This window comes from Rhipicephalus microplus, unplaced genomic scaffold, assembly GCF_043290135.1.
Source record: "Rhipicephalus microplus isolate Deutch F79 unplaced genomic scaffold, USDA_Rmic scaffold_404, whole genome shotgun sequence".
NCBI classification, from domain to species: domain Eukaryota; kingdom Metazoa; phylum Arthropoda; class Arachnida; order Ixodida; family Ixodidae; genus Rhipicephalus; species Rhipicephalus microplus.
In genome coordinates, this window is record NW_027464968.1 from 35,001 (window position 1) to 42,609 (window position 7,609).

General features: G+C 54.9%; 2 non-coding genes across 2 annotated transcripts in view; both read right to left on the reverse strand.

Moving 5' to 3' along the window:
* LOC142794360 (5.8S ribosomal RNA) overlaps positions 1–148 on the reverse strand; it is a 153-nt gene extending 5 nt beyond the window's left edge. Inside the window, exon 1 of the ribosomal RNA XR_012892279.1 lies at positions 1–148. This exon is cut by the window's left edge and continues 5 nt beyond it. This is a non-coding gene — a ribosomal RNA (5.8S ribosomal RNA).
* Positions 149–1,867: 1,719 nt separating this feature from the next.
* On the reverse strand, positions 1,868–3,672 carry LOC142794356 (small subunit ribosomal RNA). The gene has a single exon (XR_012892276.1). It is a non-coding gene; the product is annotated as a small subunit ribosomal RNA (ribosomal RNA).
* Positions 3,673–7,609: the final 3,937 nt, after the last annotated feature.

Genomic DNA, 7,609 nt, shown 5'->3' on the forward strand with positions numbered 1-7,609 from the left:
CTCAGACAGACGAAGCCAAGGGAAGACCCAAGGCCGCAATGTGCGTTCAAAGAATCAGTGCTCAGTGTGTCCTGCAATTCACACCAAGTCTCGCAGCTGGCTGCGTTCTTCATCGACCCGAGAACCGAGTGATCCACCGCTTAGAGTCGTGAAAAAGTGTTTGTTCAATTCCGTACAGTCAAAACCAAACGTTTCTGGCACTCGGCCAAACAGTGGCCAAGAAGGGCGCTTTTCAGCGCACGCTTGGACTCCAAAACTCTGCCGCGCCTTTTTCGGCTGCCGCAAATCGAGCAAACGGTGTGTTTCGGACGGCGTTTCGCTTTCGCTACTTGCGAGTGCTTTCGTGGTCCACCCCTCTATAAATACTCGGGAGGCGTCGAAGCCGGTTCTCCAAGCCGGACCCGTAGGTATCGTTGTGTGCTCGCTCTCATTGGCCCGCCTAACCAGAAAATGCCTGCGGTACACCCATTTGGATAAGAGTGCACGCAGATGCGGGCCTCGACGGCTACACATTTCCTCGGGCGGCCGCCTCCCGGCCTCCGTGGAGCGCGGGATGCACGGTCCCATCGACAAGCCTCTCCCGTTTTTACCGTGGCGTCGCGGTTCACCACGGCAGGCGGGTCGGTCTCCTCCGCATAAAAAGGGGGACCCCCGCTTTTTGTTCCACGAAATCGCACAAGCTTTTTTCGCATCCACGGTTTGCCACCGCACACCAAAATGCCGATCCGGCTGCCTACTTTAGCCAACAGGTGGAGCCAGGCGCGCCGTACTTGCGCGGCACTTCCCACGTCCACCGAAGTCGGTGCCAAGGACCACTTTCGGCGCCGGAGCCGCGTACGAGCCTACTCGAGGCGGAAGAACGAAGCCAGCAAGGGCCTGGCCGCAAGTGCGTTCAATTGTCGGGACGTCCAAGTCCCTCGTTCTTCCGTGCTTCCTCTTTCGGCAAGTCGTTGCGGCACCTTCCCAAAGCGCGCAGACCCGCTAATCGCGACGAGCGCGACGTGGCCGTGCCGCCTTTCCCTCGGCAGCAAGCAAAACGCCTGGCAACGTCGACGCTCCCCTAACCGCGATCTCGCACCGTGTTTCGTGTGGCGAATTCAAAAGCCGGCCGGCGCTGCTGCAACCATTACGGTCGGTACGCATACGCCGCGGAGGGCGGGACGGTCATCGGAGCGTGCGGTTCCTCCATCGAGTACTGCGCACCTCGGCCGTCGCATCGCCGTGCCATGACCGGCCGCGCGTCAACGCGAACCGGTGCCAGCGAGATCCCTCGCCTGCAAGAACCGACCGGCAGCCTCCGTCACCCGAGGACGCGGAGGCGCTTGCCGCGGACGGCGGGACGGTATGCACTGGTGCACAGCGGACCCGTCACATCGCCAGTTCCTTGACCGACCGCCGACGCTTGTGCCGTTCCTCTCGTACTTGGCAGTCGCCGCGCGATTGTCGGGTCTCGTTCTTGCACGCTCGAACGGTCGGGAGGGCACTCGGCTGGCGTTTCGGGAACGCGCAGCCTCGCCTTCTACCGACGTAACCACGACTCGCCGTTCGCGCTCCGCCGCTCCTGTTTACAGTACTAGGCGGTCCCGCAGCGGTCGGGTCGCGCATTTCGAGCGCTTCGAGCCACGGTGCAGTGGCGGGTCGAAAGCCGACCTATGAGTGCGTTGCGCCGTTTGTACCCGCGTCCGCCACCTGGCCGACCGTCCAAGGTCGCGGTGTTGGCGTCCGCTGGGCGCAACAATTTGTCACGGGGTGCCGCTCCACATTCAGGCAGCCCCGTGGGGAAAAGCCGACCCCGCGTCCAAACGGGGTCAGCGGCAGAAAGTGTCGGGCGCAGACGCAGCTGAGGCGCTCACCCTTCACAATCCGTTAATGATCCTTCCGCAGGTTCACCTACGGAAACCTTGTTACGACTTTTACTTCCTCTAAATGATCAAGTTTGGTCATCTTTCCAACAGACCGGCGCAACCGAAAGGCCGCGCCGGACATCGGTCCGAAGACCTCACTAAATCATTCAATCGGTAGTAGCGACGGGCGGTGTGTACAAAGGGCAGGGACGTAATCAACGCGAGCTTATGACTCGCGCTTACTGGGAATTCCTCGTTCAAGGGGAACAATTGCAAGCCCCTATCCCAATCACGAAAGAAGTTCCACGGGTTACCCAGTCTTTTCAGACAGGGATAAAGACACGCTGCTTCCTTCAGTGTAGCGCGCGTGCGGCCCCGGACATCTAAGGGCATCACAGACCTGTTATTGCTCTGTTTCGTGCGGCTAGGAGCCGCTTGTCCCTCTAAGAAGGTTGTAAGGTGCTGGGAACCCCGCACCTATTTAATAGGCTAGAGTCTCGTTCGTTATCGGAATTAACCAGACAAATCGCTCCACCAACTAAGAACGGCCATGCACCACCATCCACCGAATCAAGAAAGAGCTCTCAATCTGTCAATCCTCCCAGTGTCCGGGCCGGGTAAGTTTTCCCGTGTTGAGTCAAATTAAGCCGCAGGCTCCACTCCTGGTGGTGCCCTTCCGTCAATTCCTTTAAGTTTCAGCTTTGCAACCATACTTCCCCCGGAACCCAAATACTTTGGTTTCCCGGAAGCTGCCCGCCGAGTCATTTGAGTAACTCAGGCGGATCGCTGGTTGGCATCGTTTATGGTCAGAACTAGGGCGGTATCTGATCGCCTTCGAACCTCTGACTTTCGTTCTTGATCAATGAAAACATTCTTGGCAAATGCTTTCGCAGTAGTTCGTCTTGCGACGGTCCAAGAATTTCACCTCTAGCGCCGCAATACGAATGCCCCCGTCCGTCCCTCTTAATCATTACCTCGTATTCCAAAAACCAACAGAACAGAAACGAGGTCTTGTTCTATTATTCCATGCAAGTTTATTCAGGCGACTCGCCTGCGTTGAGCACTCTAATTTTTTCAAAGTAAAAGCACCGGCCATCTCGAGGCACACAATGAAGTGCACCAAGAAAGAACCGGCATGATGTTCAGTCCGAGCCGTCGCATCGGGTAGATGCACTACTCGTCTGGAACTGAGATCCAACTACGAGCTTTTTAACCGCAGCAGCTTTAGTATACGCTATTGGAGCTGGAATTACCGCGGCTGCTGGCACCAGACTTGCCCTCCAATTGATCCTCGTTAAAGGATTTAGAGTGTACTCATTTCAATTACGGGGCCTCAAAAGAGTCCCGTATTGTTATTTTTCGTCACTACCTCCCCGTGCCGGGAGTGGGTAATTTGCGCGCCTGCTGCCTTCCTTGGATGTGGTAGCCGTTTCTCAGGCTCCCTCTCCGGAATCGAACCCTGATTCTCCGTTACCCGTAACAACCATGGTAAGCAAGTAACCTACCATCGAAAGTTGATAAGGCAGACACTTGAAAGAAACGTCGCCGGCTCGTGGCCATGCGATCAGCACAAAGTTATCCAGAGTCACCACACAATACGGGCCGAAACCCGATCGATCTTGGTCTAATAAAAGCACCCGTTACCCAAAGGGCTCCAGGCTCACTGCATGTATTAGCTCTAGAATTGCCACAGTTATCCAAGTAGGAAGAAACGATCTAAGGAACCATAACTGATTTAATGAGCCATTCGCGGTTTCGCCTTATTTCGGCATGTACTTAGACATGCATGGCTTAATCTTTGAGACAAGCATATTATTACGAGGCAGTGGGCATGGCTCTACCGTCGTGGACAACAGTTCGATGAAAAAGAAGTGGACTCGCCGCGCGAGAGACTGGCAGCTCTGAAGCGTCACTTTGGCATGTAAATATAGGAAATACGCTCATTCCTCTCTTCCGTGTGTTTGCGAGTTCCGTAACAAATTGGTGGGAGTGCTGGGTAACGAAGCGCCATACAACGGAGCTCCGCAGTGGTCGTCAAATCGGAGTTTCCGTGATGGAACACGGGACTGATCCCACGGCCACCTCTCCATCGGCTTCGGCGACGCCCGCACCATCCACGGCAACGCCTCCACTGGCCCCACCCCCACCCACGTACGTGCTGACGCATCCGAAGCATCCTGGAACGTTCTGCGGTACGGACCAAGTTGATGTCGACGACTGGATAGCCGACTACGAACGCACCAGTGCTCTCAACCGGTATGATCCGACTCTTATGCTGGCCAATGTGCTGTTTTACCTGAAAGGCACGGCCAAAGTCTGGTACGAGAACCATGAGGAGGAGATCGGCAGTTGGGACACCTTCAAGGAAAAGCTTCGCGACTTATTTGGGAAGCCCATCGGTCGAAAGGCGGCTGCAAAGAAGGAGTTGTCTATACGTGCTCAGACGTCCACAGAGCCGTATATCTCATATATACAGGACGTGCTGGCTCTATGTCGTAAAGTTGACAACGACATGTCGGAGTCTGACAAGGTTGGCCACGTCCTCAAGGGCATAGCGGACGACGCGTTCAACCTGCTAATGTGCCGGAACTGTGCGACCGTCGACGAAATTATTGAGGAATGCCGGCGTTTTGAACTGGCCAAAAGCAGGCGGATTTCAAGATCATTTACTCGACTGCCGAACACCGCAGCGACGTCCTCCTGCGAAGATGGACTGTCCTCCCATCGGCAGTCTTCACCAGCGTCTGAAATTACGCGAATTGTCCGGCGGGAAATCGAAGCAATTACACCTACTCTTCCCGCCAACGGCCACGTCGATTTGCAAGTACCTCAGGTTTGCTTGGTACAGTCGATTGTGCGGGAAGAACTGAGCAATTTGGGCTTCGATGTCTGCGCCGTTGCTCAGTCTCGACCAATTGGCTTCCGTTCAAGGTCGCCGCCTCGCCCCAGGTCACCACCCCAAGAAAGGTCCTATCCACGCTCTCGCAATCCGGCCGAATGGAGAACTGCGGATGATCGGCCGATCTGCTTTAACTGCCGCCGCATAGGTCACGTCGCACGGTATTGCCACAACCATTGGTCTTCGTCCCGAAACCAGTATAACACTGCTCGCCGCACCGATAGCTACCGTCGTTTCCAACCTCCTGAGCCGATCGCCGACAACTACCGCCGGCCTCTGCCCGTCGATTCCTACGCCTGCGATGCCCCTGAAACGCAGCACAGCCGCTCACCGTCGCCTCGACGTCACCAGTCTCGTTCGCCGCCAGGACGTCGCCCGTCGTCCCCTTCTCCTCTACGACGACGCCCGACCTCCCCGCTCAATTCTCACCAGGGAAACTAAGCGGTGCAGCTCTTGGAGGTGAAGCTGCATCCTCGGTACCGACCTCAAATCCTCTCCTTGTACTGCCGACACGACGAAATTTGATCGACGTCGACGTTGACGGCCTGACTGTTTCTGCACTTGTTGACACTGGGGCGCATATTTCTGTGATGAGTGCCCGACTTCGTCGCCGCCTGAAGAAAGTGCTCACACCGGCTGCCCCTGGCGTTATTCGTGTCGCCGACGGAAGAAGTCTTGCCATCACAGGAATGTGCACAGCACGCATCACTATCGCCGATCACCCCACATCTGTTCTCTTTGCAGTTATTGAGCAGTGCCCAAATGACCTAATTCTTGGTTTAGATTTCTTGTCCACCCATGCTGCTCTCATCGACTGTGCAACCGGCGTTCTTCAACTTGAACTGCCTCGACTTGGACCTGTGCCGTCCTCACCGTCACACCGCTTGTGCGCTGTTGATTATGTTCGGCTGTCACCGCAAGCCACCACGTGTGTTGCCTTAACGATATCACCAGCTCTTCCTGACGGTGACTACATAGTGTCTCCATTGGTGGATGTGCTCTTGGCTCGAAGTGTTGCTGTGCCGCATACAATCGTGACTATTGTGGACAACTACGTTCAGCTTCCGCTCCTTAACTTCAGTAGTTCGACCCAAGTTCTCCCGCAAGGCATTTCGTTAGCCCACGTTTCCCCACTTGATGCATGTAGCATCGTGGCATTGGACCCTGAAGACTGTTCGTCCCCTACTGCAGCCAGCCGAGCAAACGCACCTAGCGACGAAATCACGATGATGATCGCCCCTGATCTTCTGCCCTGTCAGTTGGCGCAACTTCACCACGTTCTGACTACCTACCGAGATATTTTCGACTTCGATGACCGCCCTTTAGGGCAAACGTCCTTCGTGCGTCATCAAATACATACCGGCGATGCTAATCCTGTTAGACGGCGACCGTATCGTGTTTCCCAGTCCGAACGCCAGGTCATACAACGAGAAGTCGAGAAAATGCTCTCCAAAGGAGTCATAGAGGCCTCTTCAAGTCCATGGGCGTCACCTGTTGTTTTAGTGAAAAAGAAGGATGGCAGCTGGAGATTTTGCGTTGACTACCGTGCCTTGAACAAGATAACCCGCAAAGACGTATATCCGCTGCCACGAATCGACGACGCCCTTGATTGCCTTCATGGCGCGCGATACTTCTCATCTATTGATCTGCGTTCGGGCTACTGGCAAATTTCTGTCGACGACTTAGACCGAGAAAAGACTGCCTTCATCACACCGGACGGCCTTTATCAGTTCAAGGTTATGCCTTTTGGGCTGTGCAACGCCCCGGCAACGTTCGAACGCATGATGGACTCTCTTCTTCGTGGTTATAAATGGTCCATCTGTCTTTGCTACCTCGACGATGTGATTGTTTTTTCCCCAACATTTGAAACTCACTTAACTCGTTTGTCGACCATTTTAGCCGTTTTTCGTCGAGCAGGACTCCAGCTGAACTCGAAAAAGTGCAATTTCGGCCGACAACAAATCACGATCCTTGGTCATCTTGTAAGTGCTGCTGGCGTCCGACCTGACCCTGACAAGATTAGCGCTGTCAAGAATTTCCCTCTGCCTTCTTCAACCAAAGATGTTCGGAGTTTTGTGGGCTTATGCTCGTACTTCCGCCGCTTTATACGCGATTTCGCTACAATTGCACGACCACTAACTGATCTTCTCAAAAAGAACGTGCCCTTCTCGTGGGGCCAAGACCAAGCAGCTGCGTTTTCCACGCTGATCGACCTGCTCATTTCACCACCAATACTGGCTCACTTTGACCCGTCTGCGACGACTGAAGTACGCACAGACGCCAGTGCTCACGGAATCGGCGCCGTCCTCGCTCAACACCAGGGAGGCCAAACGCGTGTTATTGCGTATGCCAGCCGCCTTCTCTCCACATCTGAGCGAAACTATTCGATAACAGAGCGCGAGTGTCTTGCGTTGGTCTGGGCTGTAGCGAAATTTCGCCCCTACTTGTATGGCCGCGAGTTTTCAGTTATTACGGACCACCACGCTCTGTGTTGGCTGTCGTCGCTCAAGGACCCAACTGGTCGCCTAGGTCGCTGGGCTCTACGTCTCCAGGAGTATAACTTCGACGTAATTTATAAGTCGGGCAGGTTGCACCAAGATGCTGATTGTCTCTCGCGTTATCCGGTGGACCCTGCTAACCTCGCTGTCCATGAAGGCGATTCTTGTGTGCTCGCCATATCTGATTTGCACGACATCGGCACAGAGCAGCGCCGGGACGCAACCCTCAAGAAGGTCATTCAGCGAGTATCTTCAGGACATTCCGACCCTTCTCTCCGTCAATATGTCCTTCGCAACGACATTCTGTATCGTCGCAACATGAAGTCTGATGGCCCGGAATATTTGTTAGTTATTCCCCAACACATGCG